At 39.8% G+C, this 14,190-nt stretch overlaps 1 pseudogene; it reads right to left on the bottom strand.

Moving 5' to 3' along the window:
- Positions 1 to 13,020: 13,020 nt before the first annotated feature.
- On the bottom strand, positions 13,021 to 13,097 carry LOC117803645 (annotated as a pseudogene).
- Between the last annotated feature and the right edge of the window lie 1,093 nt (positions 13,098 to 14,190).

Consider the following 14,190-nt stretch of genomic DNA (forward strand, 5'->3'; position numbering starts at 1 on the left):
ACCTACTTTACAATTGTTAGCCCCCCTAAAATGGGACCTACGTCAGTCAAGGGCACAGGTGACTGTGTCTCCAATGTGAACTCCTGTCTAACTGGTAAGCCTTACAGTTTCAAGTTCTGTTCAATAATTGAGTGTGGTCCTTGCTTTTGCAGAGAATGCCCAGGGCAGTCACCCTGTGCTGTTTGTGCACATCACCAGCGTGATGGCATTTGTCCATCACATAGAATGAATAAATGATAGCTATGGGAATAGGTGTGGAGAATATCTGAAAGGCATGTTGATAGGTGTTTTTTATTTTTGTAAGGGAAGGGTTTCGAACCAGGGCCATCCTTGACTGTTTCCTTAGACTTCTTAGTAATGTTAAGAAAAATGGCAATCAAATTTTGAGTCCTCCGTTGAGGAATGGCAGGCCCCGCAGTCAGTTTAAGTGCTTATAACAGTTTGGGAAGGCTACACCAGGGTGTTCTCCATCTTGAGGAAAGCTCCAGGGATGGTTCTGAAAGACGGTGCTCATTCCTTTTTTCCTGAGAAGCTTCTGGGGCCTGAGGTATTCTCGGTTTCTAGAATTACTGTTTTCCTTCCAGTTACGTGTAACTGTGTCCCATTCCAGTAGCTGTAACTCCACCACTTGCCAGTTGTTCCCTCCTCGTACCCAGACCTTTCATCTGGAAGGGTTGGGTACAAGAGGGACAAGGGCATTTTTATAAAACTTCCAGAGACCCGTTGTGAGCTCCCCCTCCCAACTTTGGCCCACATGGACCACTATAGCAAGACTTGGCAACTAACGCAAAGAGTTAGTAATTATCTTTTTGATCTAAGACCATATTGATGTAACAAATGAATTCATATCTGTAAACCAAAATAAATTTGAATCCCTTGCCTCCTTTTGGCTAAGCAGCCTCCCAGAACGTGTACCAACCAACCCAGCCTGGGGTTGTCATAGGAAAAAAGAAGAATCATACTCAAGAATGATCAGGAGGAATCCTGAATTTTCAAAACAGTTCTATACGATCTCCTAACACTTTCATTCTGACTCTGATTCAGAAAACAGCTGAAAAGAGATGATCCCTTTCTGAAGACAATTGCATTCATCAACAAAACTGCCTTACTAAGGTGTATGGACCAGAAGAAAGTGAGAGAAGCAGAGCCAGACATTTTTGAGTCCGTTCTGGAGGAGAATGCCCCAATGCTCAAAAATACCAGATCCCAGTAAATTGCAGGGAATGGGAAAAGTCCACTAAATACTTAACTATCAGCCCATTGTTGAACTGTTTTGTGATAAAAGGCACACTACTGTCAGGTTGGAAGTGGTCCAGAAATATAAACCAAAATATCACACAGACTACTTTCACAAGCCACAATAGTGTGGCCAGGATAAGCTTATCAGACTGGAACAGCAACACATAACCTGAAAAAGTGTTAATAGCAACTTATAACCCCAAGAAGAGGTCAAAGATAAGTTGTAATTAATGTGTTAGGAGCAAGTGCGGGCGACGCTCCGTGCTGTGTGGTTTACCTTCCCTGAGAGACAACTGGGTCAAATTTTGTTAGGACTCAAAATTCGGCATGCAGTGGTAGCCTATGCTTTTCAAACAGCATCTTTTACTCTGTACCCAGTTAAATGGGTGATGTGTTACCATGTCTGGTATGATCAGGTAAGCAACAGTGGCAGGCTGGGTAGTGCAGACTCAACCAGCAGCTCGATTCCGGTCAGTTTCAACAGGAAATAGGTCCATCTCCATGAGTGACCCAGAGGGTACAATCAGCAGTCACTATTTGTTTCCTTAGTGAGCAGTGCCAAAGAGGGGTGTCATTAATCTTCCAGGCTATACTTTTCCAAGCGACAGTCCAAATAGGCCATGGCACAACCCCAGAGTCTGTAAAAACATAATGAGGTTTACCAAGGGGAGTATTTGTCAGAGCTATAAGAACCGGCTTGAGTTCTGCCCACTGAATGGAGTGACTATGGCCATTTTCAGTTCTGATCCGTTGGCCCTGAGGCTGAACAGTTGCAGCTGCCCAGTGGACACCATCCGATTTCAGCTCAGCCAGACCATCAGTGAAGCAAGCCCCAGCCGGACAGGGAAACTCTGGGAAGCAAGGGCCTTACTGAGCCAGGGACTTTGCTGCAGGTGGCGGAGCCGAACAGCTGCCATTTTCTCATGTAGAGCCAAGATGCATCGGAGGCCAGGCCGGCTGCATTCTTGAATGTACTATTTCCATTACTGGATCCTTTTCACTTTGTTAGTCATTGAGTCTGAGTCAATCCACCCCAAAACAGAAATATCAGGTTATAGTCACAGGTCCCCCAGGGGTCAGGCACTCAGCTTCAACAAGAGCCCCAGTAAACTAATAGCTACTTCTCAAAAGAGGCAAAACCGGTAGCTGTGTTGGCAATGAGTGCAAACCCCCAGGGGCGTCACCAAGGGCAGGTTGCCTCCCTTTGCCAGAGGCTCCATTTGGCAACACAGTCAGTCATGGAGACTTGTAGCTCAAAGGGATCGCTGAAGAGGGAGGGCCCCAGAAGTATTAGTACTCTCTATACCCGGCTCTTTCCAATCAGGAGGGGCCGTTTTGGTACTTAGGAGTATTTGCACATAAGCATGTAAGACACCAATACCAAGGCTACATTCAACAACTGGAACCCAGAACAGCAGTGCGTTAACACAGAGGCCCCACCACCATGTTCATGCTGACTTCCTTCCCCACTGTGAGCTCTGCCCCAACCCCATCAGTTGAATTTGGACATCCCATCACCACAGGGGACCCAGTAAAATGGTAATTCAGGTGTTCGTACCCACCAGGGCCACAGCAGTGTGAATCCCTTTCCTTCCCAATATTCCCCAACACACTCAATAGACTGTGGCCTTTCATCCCTTTTGGGAACAGGGAGGTGTCACCCCAGCCCTAACCTCCTTTCTCCTTAAACCAGCGGAGGTCAGTGAAAGGAGAAGGGATGGTCGCGGGGGTGTAGAGAGGGAGAGGACGCCACACAGTAAGCGAATCACGTCTCAGCGCTGAGAGGCATGGCAGTTGCTTTGCAAAAATTTATTTCGATGTCAGGTTCTCACTCTTCATGGAATCCACCTCATCAGCATTGTAAGCCAAATCCAGGACAGTAAGAGCTTTAATACCAGTCAATGCCTTCTCTGTGGTTTTCCAATGGGACATTATTTCAGGGAAATTTTCCGAAAGGCCCAAAGCTTCCTGAAAGCAGGTAGGGCCCACAGCAGAAAAACAAAAACAAAGCTCCGAGGCCTTTAACCACCATCTTCAGATGGACCTAGGTCGGCGTGACCGACCACAGCAGAGGCTGAGCCGGAAGATGACTCAACCGTTGCTCCTGGTTAACAAGCATCCGGCACAATGCTCTAGTCTTCCAGGCGAAGCGGAGATTGTTCTAAAGATTTGCCTGGTCTCTGCATGTAGGGATTTCATACTCAATGCAGGTATGCGTCTGTGTTAACTGTTTCTCAAGAGGACAGAACCTTTTGCTCGCTAGTTCAGAACAATTGTTCGCACTCATTTGGAAGGGGTGGGCCCAAGGCTGTCCTCCCACTTGGACCAGAATTAGCAACAAACAGGACATCATTTGGGTCGTTGTTTTGACCCCTCTCCTCAGCTGATAATCACTTCCCTAAATTCACCTCATTAAGAGGAAGTAAGATGGAAGACCATTTATTGTCCAATTGACCATACGATTTGGTCAATATCTTTGCAACCATTTCCCATGGACTTCCTTCAAGTTCTGTTTAACCACCCCGCAAAGCCTTCATTCCTTTCTAGTATGTCAGTATTTCAGAAAATGAGAGAAATTTCATTTGAAATATTGAGTGGACTTCTACAAAAATGTAAAATATTAAAGTGTATTTTCTTTGTGCTAACCTCAATGTTATTATGTACATTACCTTTGTGATTTTATATAGGCCTTTGTTTTGGATTGGTTGTGAAAGACATGTAAGATTTTTGTATTGAGAATAGAATTAATGGTTCTATGATAAATAGAGCACATCCTGTTTTGAAGAAATATTTTGGGCAAAATATCCTTAAGAGACTTATGGTTTTGCCAATAATTTAGTTCGGAGCATCTGGAATCTTCCTTCCTTCCTTCCTTCCTTCCTTCCTTCCTTCCTTCCTTCCTTCCTCCCTCCCTCCCCTTTTCCCTTCCTTCCTTCCTACCTCCCTCTTTTTCTCTCTTTCTTTTCTTCTTTCTTCCTTTCTCTCTTTCTGTCTTAAAAAGTGATGAGCAAATATGATGCCTTTGCATTTTATTTTAAATTCATTTTTGGGGTGATTTCAATATACCTCGTTACTTCATTTTTTGTTATTGTAACGAATTAATAATTGGGGTTTTGGTTTGATTTGGTGTTTCACTACCTACTCTTACAAGCATAGTATTACTTTAGTTAAAAATCACTCTGTTTTCATTTTCTGTTTCCCTCTTTCTTCCCACCCTAATTTTTTCTAGTCAGTTGTTGGCTTGTCCAGTTGTAACTAGAGATACACTTGACATATTAGTTACTTGACATATTAATTTTGGCCACTTCTGGTATGCTTTCTTTTGCCAATGAAATTATTGAAATTGAAAAATTGGGTGGGGGTGTCTATGAGAGACGGAAGTCTTTCCCCTGGGCATTAAGTATTAAGCCAGTTTCTCTATCACATAACAAGAGAGAAGTGTTAAAACCAAAGTTCACGGCATGCGACTGGCAGAAGCAAATAAATGGTTCCCTTTAAAAATTTCACTTCAACAGCAATAAATCTCTAGTTAAGTCTAAAAACAGGATTTTAAAATGGCAAATGAAGAATATATCGATTTCAAATAGCTGAAATGCCTTTTTTTTTTTTTTTTTTTTTTAGTTTTCTTAATTATCATGTGAAGTGTGCTTCAGGGTAGCTGCTGAACATTGTCTTAGTTCTGCCATCGAATTAAAGAGCATTACTGCTGGAGGGAATTTAGAGATTATTATTTTACACATATGGAAACCGAGACCCAGAGAAGTTCAGTGACGCACTTCTCGTCCTGAACCGGCAGGGCTCAAACGTGATTGGTCTGACGCTCTTTCCACAGTGTTGCAAAGCTATCACAGCGGTGTTCAGAAAGTATAGCTACAAATTCACATAAGTTTCAAATGCTTTATATTCAGAGCCACTTCTTTCCTTTGTAGATATTTTATACGCATGCTGCTTTTGGCACCATTTTTCCTGTTTTGCTGAAAGAATGCAGCCGTCTCTCCCTCTGCCTCAATGCAACATAGCAAGCCCAACCTAATTTTTAAGTCATGGTATAGATTTAAAATTTTTTTCAGATTAGTAACCATTTTTATCAGAGTTCTAATTTCTGAATCCTATAGCCTGATTCAGTCCTTATCTTACTTGATATCTTTCTAGGACTTGACACTGATTAACCCTGATTCTGGAAACGTGAACCCTCCTGTTTGGTTTTTCTAGTGTCTGAGGACTATTTCTCTGTCTCCTTCAATGGCTCCTTTACTGTGAGCCCGTTAATATGGAGGTTTCTTTTGGTTCAGTTTTTCCTTTTTTTCTCTCTATGGGTGATCTTCCACTTCCGTAGCTCTGGACTGCGAGCTCGCACCTATGCCTCTCTACCTTCAGCTCTCCCGCTAGATCCACACCAATGTTTTGAACATCCTGCTGGAGCTCTCCAGCTCCCTGCTGGTTGTCAGGCAGCCACTTACCTTGAATATATTCGAAACAATCCGAAATGTTCACATTGATCAAATGTGTAAGTTGGGTTAAAAAAAAAAACCTAATCTCTCCGAGTTTCTGTTCTCCCAGCTGTAAAATGGGTTTGTTATGAAATTAAATGTGAAGGACCCACACAGCAGTTAAGAAGTATTGCTTCGTTGGGGCGCCTGCGTGGCTCAGTCGTTAAGCGTCTGCCTTCGGCTCAGGGCATGGTCCCGGGGTCCTGGGATCGAGCCCCACATAGGGCTCCCTGCTCCACTGGGAGCCTGCTTCTTCCTCTCCCACTCCCCCTGCTTGTGTTCCCTTTCTCACTGGATGTCTCTCTCTCTGTCAAATAAATAAATAAAATCTTTTAAAAAAAAAAAAGTATTGCTCCGTTGTCCATTCCCAAACTGCTTCTCTTGTTGTGATCTCTTTTAAAGGACTTTCCTCTACATAATAATGTCTTTGGGTTATACTGTGCTCTTCCCCACCTGTCATCATTGCACCACGTCAATTAGCAAATGCTTTCATGTTCTATAAAACAAGCATCTTTCCATTTTGGCCTTAAGCCAGCCTCAAAGTCTCTGTCTTAGTTCCAGTCTTATCTTGCCTTTGGATGGGTCTCCTTTCCTCTGGTTTCTTCCATCTATTCATTCTCCAGCATGGCGTCAGAGTTATTGGCCTGCCCCCCGAACTAACAACATCCTGTTGGCTTCCCAGTGTCTTCAGCATAAAATTATAGAATTTTTCTAACTAAGCAGTAAATCCCTTCACAGTCTGGTCCCTACCTCCTATTTCAGCTTTATCTTTTGTGCCTTTTCTCTGTCATGTCACAGTGCACATGAATACACACACACACACACACACTCCCACTGCTTCTGCCACACCCAAATTCCCTTGACTTGCCACTTTGTCAAGACTTTGCCTTCAGTATATCATTCCCTCCATCTGGAAGGTTCTCTCCTCCCTCAACTGACAAACTCCTGACAGTTAAGACACAGGTTTTGAGCAACTCAATGCCTCGTCCAGTTATCTTTGGCAAAAGAAGTTGCTCTTTTTCCATGTTTCTGTATGGACCCTTTATATGTTTGTCCTCTGCCCATTCCAAATTTTGATCTCAAATGCAAGGGCTAGATATTTGTTTTCCTCCTCAATAGTTAGTACTGTGATTGGTACACAATAGACACGTGAGAAGTAGATAACATAATTATCATTTCCTGCTGACTTCTTATCTAAGATTTCTTTGGATACTCTTTGGAACTTCTTTTATAAGACTCCAGGAATGTGGTCCTATCTTCCATGTTAGCTTCCCCTGAGGTTAGATTTAATGTTTAGGGCGACAACATTTTGCAGTCAAGATGTGGGGAAAAAACAGCAAACAAACAACAAGAAAACCCACCAGTATGCATTCTGCTCCCCACGCAACCTCCAGCAGATACGGGTCATCAAGCAAGGCATTTGTCCCTAAGGAGCCAGGTAGATTCTTCCTTCTCAACACATCACTCCAAGAGCCACTATCAACTGAATGAAGTTGGCGGCTCATGTTGAACCTCACTGGGATAACAAGTCATTAGAAAACACAGGGTGTATATCAGATGACCTGAAATTCTGGTCAGCTTTGTTGCTGACAGCTCTGAGATACATGGATGGCACTTTATGTGGTGTCTTCCATGACATAAATATTCAGCAATTAATTGTCTCTTAGTGAATGATGATTACTGAGCTATTTTTGCCTTGTTTTCTCTATCCAAACAATAGGGCAGGTAATTTCCAAGCTACTTTTGATTGTTGGTATAAGAATATATGTAACGAGGAATGTGAATTAACTAGGAGAAAGTTTAAAATCATATAGAAAAAAATAGTTTCATTGAGTTAAAATATTATGTACAACGAAGTAGTTAACTTGTAAAACTAATTTGGTATCTTATAGTTGAGTTATAACAACTAGAAAGGTAGGATATACTGGTGTGTATTTTTTTAAAGTTTAAATGTATATAAAACCAGTTGTAAGTATAGTACAAATAAGTTTTTTTTTTCTGAACTATTGGCAAAAAATTTGCCAACAAAATGCCTTATCATCCTTTAATACTTTGGTGTATACTTCCCACAAAGAGGAACATTCTAAAGTTCTATGCTACAACCATAATAAGAAATTCAAAATAATGCATTACTGCTATCCAGTCCTCATTAGATTAGATCCCCATTGAGTTTTCACCAAATGTTCAATTATATCCTTTATAGCAAAACAGTCCATGCCAGATCATACACTTATTAAGTTGTTATGTTTCTTTAGTTGCCTTTGGTCTAGAGCAGTTCTTCAGTCTTTCTTTGACTTGCATTACCTTAACACTTTTAGTCCAGCTTTTAGGCCAGTTATTTTTGTAAACTGGATTTTTCTGATATTTCCTTATGATTATATTTAATTCGTCTCATGCAGAAATATAGAAGTGATGATATATACTTTTCATTGTATCCTGTGAAGTGAGTCATGGTTTCAATTTATCTCATTACTAAAAATGTTCACTTTGATCATTTTATCAATATGATGACTTTATAAAGAATTATTCACTCTAAAGTTAAACTTTTCCTTTTTGAAATTGATTAGTAAATATTTTGTGATGAGGTTCTTTGAGACTCTGGCAATATCTAATTCTTTTTTTTATTTATTTTGAAGAACAATGTTAACTTTATTTTATAAAGTTAATATACATCAACTTTTTAAATTTAAATTCAATTAATTAACATATAATGTAATATTAGTTTCAGAGGTAGAGATCGGTGATTCTTCAGTCTTATATAATACCCAGTACTCAGTATATCATATACCCTTCTTAATGTCCATCACCCATTTACCCCATCCCCCACCCCACCCCTTCCAGCAACCCACAGCTTGTTTCCTGATTAAGAGTCTGTTATGTTCTAATTTTTCATAAAAGTTTTAATTTGTTTATTTACTTACATCAGAATCAACTCATGGCTTCATATTTTATTCAGTGGGTTATAACATGTCACAGTAATATGTTGTAAATATTTTTTTGGTACTGACATTATCCCAGAATTGGCAATTTGGAGCCTCTTTGAGTTGGCTTTGGTGTCATTTTTACATGTCCCTTTCATTCTCTGAAAATTGCATTATTTTACAGCTCAAAAAAATATATCAGGCTTATCTTGTACTTTTGTTGCCCAATCTCTGAATCAATCACTTCTCCAAGGACTTCTGGCTCCAATTAATGGAGCACTAGGTAGACTTATTCTTTTGGGGTATTGCAGTTCCCAGGCCCTCAGCGGGAAAAACTGGGGATAAATGTATGAATATTAATACACACACATTTACAAATATACTTATGTATATGTATATTTATGCATAGTCTATATTATGTATTTGTATTGTTATATATTATTCTATGTAGTCTGTATTATGTCCATATATTTATATTGTATGAATCTATATATACATAAAATTTAGAATATATATGGAATATACATACATGTAGAGAGAATATACACACACATATATACATATATATATAATGAGTTTATTCATGTACCTCCAATTCTAATAATAGTGATAGTTCTACTCCTGAGTTGTTTTAGAGCCAGTTTTACAGACTCCCGATTGTAACATTTTCAGAAATTTTGCAAATTGGTTGTTAAACCACCGGTAGCTTGAAAATGACTATGGTGGGAATCTTTACACCACGGAAATTGTCAAACACTCCCACCTATGTGTCTGATTCATGTATTTACAACTGAGACACCCAATCTTATTTTTGAATACCAGACCAGATTTTCCAATGACTTGCTAGGTATCTTCTCACTGATATTGTTGATATCCCATGAGCACCAACTCCGGGTAGATAACCTGATCATCATTTCCCCTAATTCTGCTCCTAATTCTGCTCCTATTCCTGTTGTTCATCTTACTACAGCTAAGAGGGCAGCTTTCCTCCCAGTCCCACAAACAAGGAATGATAGAATCCTTTTTTATCTCCCTTTCACCTTAATCTTCCTAAATCTAATCCCCAGGTTCTGTTGAGTGCATCTCTGACCTGTTTCTTATGACCCCTTCTTTTATAATCCTCACTATTCATTGGCACAGCCTTATTTTAGGCTTTTGCTTTTTTCTTGTCTGCCCAACTGAATATTTATCTTTCCTAAATTTCTTACCTTGAAGGAGAGATAGGTACGATAATGAAGTAGCTTCTCACTTGTCGGAAACATATTCAAAGTGAAAGTTGTTAGGACAGAGTGATATGGTTGCAGAAAACCTGAGAAACTATGACTTAAATGGTAAAAACAGTTTCTAACTTCACAGAAGAGAGTTGGAGGAAAAGTGTTCTCAGTTTTGGTATAGCTGCCCAACACTATCATTAAAGACCCAGACTTTTTCATCTGTTCACTCTGCCATCCCCAGCATATTGACTTTTTTTCCTGACACTTGTCATTCTATGGTCACAGAATGGCTGCCAGAGCACCAAACAGTACATCCTCACACCACAGAGAAGGCATGGCACGAGAAAATATCCTCACTTGTCTGTCTTTTTTCAAGCATCATAGTCTTTCACAGGGGCCCAATTCTACCAAGGTTACAAAATATGTATTTATTAATTCAATGAGCATTCATTGAATATTATTTTCAGTGTTAGGATAGGGTGCTTGACCACACAGAAATTCCTACCCTGAAGGAGCTTACATTCTAGTGGCGCGTCTGTTCCTCCATGAGAGGAAATCTAAATCTGAATCAAAGGAGGTCAGAAGACTTTCCAGAATTACCTTAACTTACTTCCTGCCACTCTGCTTTACTCTTTCAAAAACAGGAGCTGGGTGTTGATTCTGGTGTGTTTTGATTCTGACCTAAATTATATTTTTCCTGGCTAATATTTCTTAGCTTGTGAAATGAACTTGGGCTTTTTCCTACTTTTAAGTACTAACATTTGCAATGCTACTTTTGCATTTTGGGGTTTATTTTGGTCGATTATGGTGTTGAGACTTTCGTAGTCATGCACTTTGAACAGCCACTCTTCTTTAAATTTAGTGTGTCCCATTTGAGAAGAAACTTATACTCTAAATGGAAACTTTTGCTGTACAACATGGCTTTGGAAAAGTGCCACAAGAATGTTTTTGGATTGTATAGGACTTGGCAATGAAAATAATTGGTTGAAGAATGACATTAAAAAATAATCTTTGGATTTTGACACCTTATAGAAGAAAAGGGAAAGTGTTATTATATCGCTCTTTCTCCATGATATGGTTTTCTTAAAGGAGAAAAGTATATTTTTAACTAAATAATAACTTACTCCTTAATGTCTATTTTAAAAGGACATTTTATCAGTTTGGATGCTTTGGAACGGCATGTAATAGAAAACACAGACTCTGTCTTAGTCCATTAGGACTGTAATAACAAAATACCACAGACTGGGTGGCTTATAAACAACAGAAATGTATTTCTCACAGTTCTGGACACTGGAAGTTCAAGATCAATGTGCCAGCATGGTCAGGTTCTGGTGAAGATCTTCTTCCGGGTTGCAGACTAATGACTTCTGGCTGTGTCCTCCATTGTGGGAGGGACGAGGGAATCACTCTAGAGCTTCTTTTGAAAGAACACAAATCCCATTCATGAAGGTTCCTCCCTCATCTCCTAATCACCTCCCATAGGTCCCATATGTTAATATTATCACATTGGGCATTAGGATTTCCACATATGAATTTGATGGGGTGTCCTAATCATCTCCCATAGGTCCCATCTCTTAATATTATCACATTGGGCATTAGGATTTACACATATGAATTTGATGGGGGAAGCCACAAACACTTAGCTTATAGCAGACTCAAACTGAGTGAAGAAATAAATGTATTGCTTCACATAACAAGAAGTCCACAGGTTGGGCAAGCTTTAAGCAAAGTGTTCTCCGCTGTGCAAGCAGGCTGTTGGGGACCCAAGTTCCTTCCGTCCCTTGGCACTGCCATCCCAAGAGCTGACTGTGGTGTCAGTCCTTATGGCCTCTGATGGCCTCGGCAGTTCCAGGCATTACATTCAGATACAACATCATCAAGAATAATAAGAAAAACTGTCTGTTTTTCTGGCTCTTTCTTCCGAGTGAGAAACCTGCCTTAAAGGCCCCCAGAAGACCACCCTCTCACGTGTTATTGTCCAGACTTGGTTCACATGCCTATTTCTAAACCAGTCGTTGGCAAGAGAAAAGAAGTGGGGTTATCATGATTGGCTTTGTCAAATCAGGGTCCATTCCCTAGAGCTGGGGATAGGATCACCTTCTCATGATGCATGTGGCTCTGTGGGGAGCAGATACCTGAATGAAACTGGGTTCTGCCAGGAAGGAGGAAGTTGGAAAGAAAATGGATGCCCAGGAGGCAACAAAAAGTCCTGGCATACCCACGGTAGTAAAAACCTTTCTTCTTAAGCAGCATCAATCACTACAGTTCATCATCTGAGATACATAGGATTGCTTTCCCTACATGATGTAATTTAATTTATTATTTTGTTTACTATAGTTACATGAATGTTCCCCAAGCTTCAAGAATGGGACACATACCTCGGTGTATCTCTGTGGTAAGTAGTTATCTGGCAGTATTTTTTTTTCAAGTACATTTCTAAACACTTTTAGCTCTTTTAATCTTCACAACAATTTTCTGAGATAAGTACCATAATTATCCCCATTTTATATGTGAGTAAACTAAGGCACAAAATGAACAAGTTATCTGTCCAAGGCCACCCAGCTAGTAAATGTATCTTTAACTATTTGGAATCTGGATATTGGTCAGATCCTTTGCCCTGAAACCAATACCATCAAAGTCTTCTAACTACACAAACAGATTTTTGAAGAGTGCAAAATTCTCCTTTGAAGGTTGGAAGCATTTTTAAAAGGTGAAATTTAAATTTATTTTTAGGACAAACTGATGTTGTTAGGAAGACTGCCATGCCAATGGCTTTTTAGCTATGTAAGTAAAATGTGATAGATTTTTCTTTGAAACAGAGGCTTTTAAGGTAATTTAGCTTCAAGGAGTTACAGTATTATGTAACCATTACATTTCATGCCATAAATATTTGTTGAGTGAGTTCTCTGGGCCAAGGGCCACAGCATGTGCTAGGCTTACGGAGCAGAACAACCAAGATATGGTTCTTGCCCTCATGGAGCTTCCAGCCTATTGTGAGAGACAGAAAATACACTAGTCAATAAATGTTAACAATGTATTAGAAGAGACTTTCCCACTATCTAGGTATTTTTCCAGAAGTTCCAAGCCTGAGAAATCACCCATTCTAAAGAAAGGTGCTAGTTTCTTGTTCAGATAGGACAGACAGGGGTTTGAATTAGTGGTGAGTACATCTCATGTGAAACAAATAAAATAAGGTAACAAACTATAGAAATGATCCCTGAAAGTATAGTCTTGTGTAGGGATAGAGGGTACATTCCTCAATCTCATAAAAACCATCTATGAAAAGCCTACAGCAAATATCATTCTCAATGGGGAAAAGCTGGAAGCCTTTCCCTTAAGATCAGGAACACGACAAGGATGCCCACTCTCACCATTATTATTCAACATAGTACTGGAAGTCCTTGCAACAGCAATCAGACAACAAAAAGGGATAAAAGGTATTCAAATAGGCAAAGAAGTAAAACTATCTCTCTTCGCAGATGACATGATACTCTATATGGAAAACCCAAAAGAATCCACTCCCAAACTACTAGAAGCTATAGAGCAATTCAGTAATGTGGCGGGATACAAAATCAATGCTCAGAAATCAGTTGCATTTCTATACACAAACAATGAGACTGAAGAAAAAGAAATTAGGGAATCCATCCCATTTACAATAGCACCAAAAACCATACGTTATCTTGGAATTAACCAGAGACATAAAGGCTCTATATTCTAGAAACTACAACTCACTCTTGAAAGACATTGAAAAACATAAAAAGATGGAAAAATATTACATGCTCATGGATCAGAAAAATTAACATAGTTAAAATGTCCATGCTACCCAGAGCAATCTACAATTTCAATGCTATCCTGATCAAAATACCAATGACATTTTTCAAAGAACTGAAACAAATAGCCCTTAAATTTGTGTGGAACCAGAAAAGGCCACAAATCGCCAAGAAAGTGTTGAAAAGGAAAAACAAAGCTGGGGGCATCACAATACCGGATTTCAAGTTGTACTACAAAGCTGCGGTCACAAAGACAGCATGGTACTGGCACAAAAACAGATACATAGACCAATGGAACAAAATAGAGAACCCAGAAATGGACCCTCGGCTCTTTGGGCAACTTATCTTTGATAAAGAAGGAAAAAAACATCCAGTGGAAAAAAGACAGTCTCTTCAATAAATGGTGCTGGGAAAATTGGACAGCTACATGCAAAAGAATGAAACTTGACCACTCTCTCACACCATACACAAAAATAAACTCCAAATGGATGAAAGACCTCAATGTGAGACAGGAATCCATCAAAATTCTAGAGGAGAACATAGGCAGCAACCTCTA

Source organism: Ailuropoda melanoleuca, chromosome 8 (genome assembly GCF_002007445.2).
Source record: "Ailuropoda melanoleuca isolate Jingjing chromosome 8, ASM200744v2, whole genome shotgun sequence".
Lineage (NCBI taxonomy): Eukaryota > Metazoa > Chordata > Mammalia > Carnivora > Ursidae > Ailuropoda > Ailuropoda melanoleuca.